Genomic DNA, 2,500 nt, shown 5'->3' on the forward strand with positions numbered 1-2,500 from the left:
TCCCTTCCCTCACCTCTCCCTTCCTCTCTCCCCTATGTCCCCTTCCTCAACCCCCTCCTCTATCCTCCCTTCCTACTTTCCCCTCTTTCCCTACCCCCTCACCTCCCTCACCTCCTCTCCCTCACCCCCTCCATTAACTCCCCTATGTCCCCTTCCTCAACCCCCTCACTCTGTCCCCCTCCTCTCCCGTCCCCTCCTACTGCCCTCCTCACTCCCCTTCTCCCTTCCTCGCCTCTGACCTCTACCCCTCTCCCCCCTTCACTCCCTCCCCCTCACCTCCCCTTCCCTTCCGCTCTTTCCCCCTACCCTCTCCTCTCCTCCCCCACCCTCACCTCCCACCCCTCCCTCCCTCCCTCCCTCCCCCCCCTGTCTGTGCGTTCGATCCGGCTACCGTCTTGACTTCGTTTGACCAAAGGTGTTGTATATTCTTTCTTTTCTCTTCTAAATATAAAGAAAAAAACAGAGGAGAATTTGTTGTTGTTGTTTTTTGAAATTATTATATCTAGTGTAAAAGTTAGATGTGAATGAATTTTAAATGTGTGAATGAATGTTAAATGTGTGAGTGAATGTTAGATATGAATGTGTGTGTGTTTTTTTTTCTCTTTTTTTTTTGGGGGGGGGGAGAGATATAGGATATATAGGTACATATAGATATATAGATATGATAGCCATATGTAGATGCACACATACAGATAGACAGACACACAGATACGCCTATTTTATTCTTACACATATATAAGCACACATACACACACAAACACACACAGCTAATATATGCTTACACATATACGCACATACACACACACAGTCACATAGATACACACGCACACCTAATATATCCCCACACACATATACGCACACACACACACACAAACACACGCGCACAAACACACACATACACTTAAACACACACGCAGCTACTACCTCCCCCCACACACACACACACGAAAGCGCGTACACATTCAATCACATACACGCACGTACACACACGCCTAATATATCCTCACACGCATATACGCACACACACACACACACACATACACACACACATAAACAAACAGACACTTAAACACACACCCACACACCTAATATATCCTCAGACCCCTACATACACACACATACACACACACACACACACACACACACACACACACACACACACACACACACACACATTCAAACACACGCACGCACGTACACACACAACCTAATATATCCTCACACACACACACACGCACACACATCTAGGATATCATGTCTGCCATTCCCTCCAGCATTGATTGGCTAGTCTTGGCCTCCGTAATTCAAGGAACACCAATCCACAATTTCGAATCCTTTTTTTTCCATTTTTTTTTATCAAATTTTATTTCTTTCTCTCACGTAAAAAAAAAGAGAGAAAAAAAATGGAGTCAGAAAATATCTTCTAACACCTCTGATTTCTTGGGAGGGGGAGGTAGGAGGGGTGGGGGTGGGGTGGGAAGGGGGTTATTCTTAACACGACATAAAAACGTTAAAAAAAAGGAGAAGAGAGAGAGAGAGAGAGAGAGAGAGAGAGAGAGAGAGAGAGAGAGAGAGAGAGAGAGAGAGAGAGAGAGAGAGAGACAGAGAGAGAGAGAGAGAGAGAGAGAGAGAGAGAGTTAGAGAGAGAAAAAAAAACAAAAAACAAACATACCCTCCTACCCTCCCCCTACAAAAAAAATACAAACAAACACCCAAATATCCTGCCCCCCCTTCCCCACCCCTTCCCCACCCCTTCCCCTCCCCCCCACCCATCCCCACCCCCTTCCCCCACCCCATCCCCACCCCCTCCCACACACACCCTTCCCCCACCCCCTTCCCCCATCCCCCCTCTTCCTCCCCCTTCCCCACCCTCTTCCCCCACCCTCTTCCCCCCTACCCCATCCCTCCCCCACCCCTTCCCTCCCCCACTTCGTGTGTGTGTCTGATCACCCGAATGCGTCAAAATCGGGCTTAGTCGTCTCCGACCTCCCGACCGACGGACCTAAAATCCCGATAAACGCCGCTGGATTTCCCTCTCGTGTGACCTCGTGTGACCTCGTGTGACCTCTGGGGCTGTCTGTCGGGGCGCCCCCTTCGTAGGTCTTCGTGTCTGTCTGTCTGTCTGTGGGCTGTGTCTGGGTCTCTGGCTGGGTGGTTGTGGTTCTCGGTCTCGGTCGCTGTCTGTTTGTTTGTTTGTTTGTCTGTCTGTCTGTCTGTCTGTCGGTCTGTCTGTCTTTTTGTCTGTCTTTTTGTCTGTCTGTCTGTCTGTCTGTCTGTTTGTCTGTCTGTCGGTCTGTCTGTCTTTTTGTCTGTCTGTCTGTCTGTCTGTCTGTCTGTCGGTCTGTCTGTCTTTTTGTCTGTCTGTCTGTCTGTCTGTCTGTCTGTCCGTCTGTTTGTCTGTCTGTCTGTCGGGTATTCTGTCTGTCTGTCTGCCTGTCTGTCTGTCCGTTTCTCTGTCTGTCTGTCTGCCTGTCGCTCCCTGTGTTGAGGTGTTTGCCTT

The 2,500-nt window shown here is 49.2% G+C and overlaps 1 protein-coding gene across 1 annotated transcript in view; it reads right to left on the bottom strand.

Moving 5' to 3' along the window:
• The window catches only part of LOC113817724 (uncharacterized), a 217,832-nt gene that overhangs the window by 121,833 nt on the left and 93,499 nt on the right, over positions 1–2,500 (bottom strand). The gene's annotated exons all lie outside the window — the stretch shown is intronic.

This window comes from Penaeus vannamei, chromosome 35 (assembly GCF_042767895.1).
Source record: "Penaeus vannamei isolate JL-2024 chromosome 35, ASM4276789v1, whole genome shotgun sequence".
Classification (NCBI taxonomy): domain Eukaryota; kingdom Metazoa; phylum Arthropoda; class Malacostraca; order Decapoda; family Penaeidae; genus Penaeus; species Penaeus vannamei.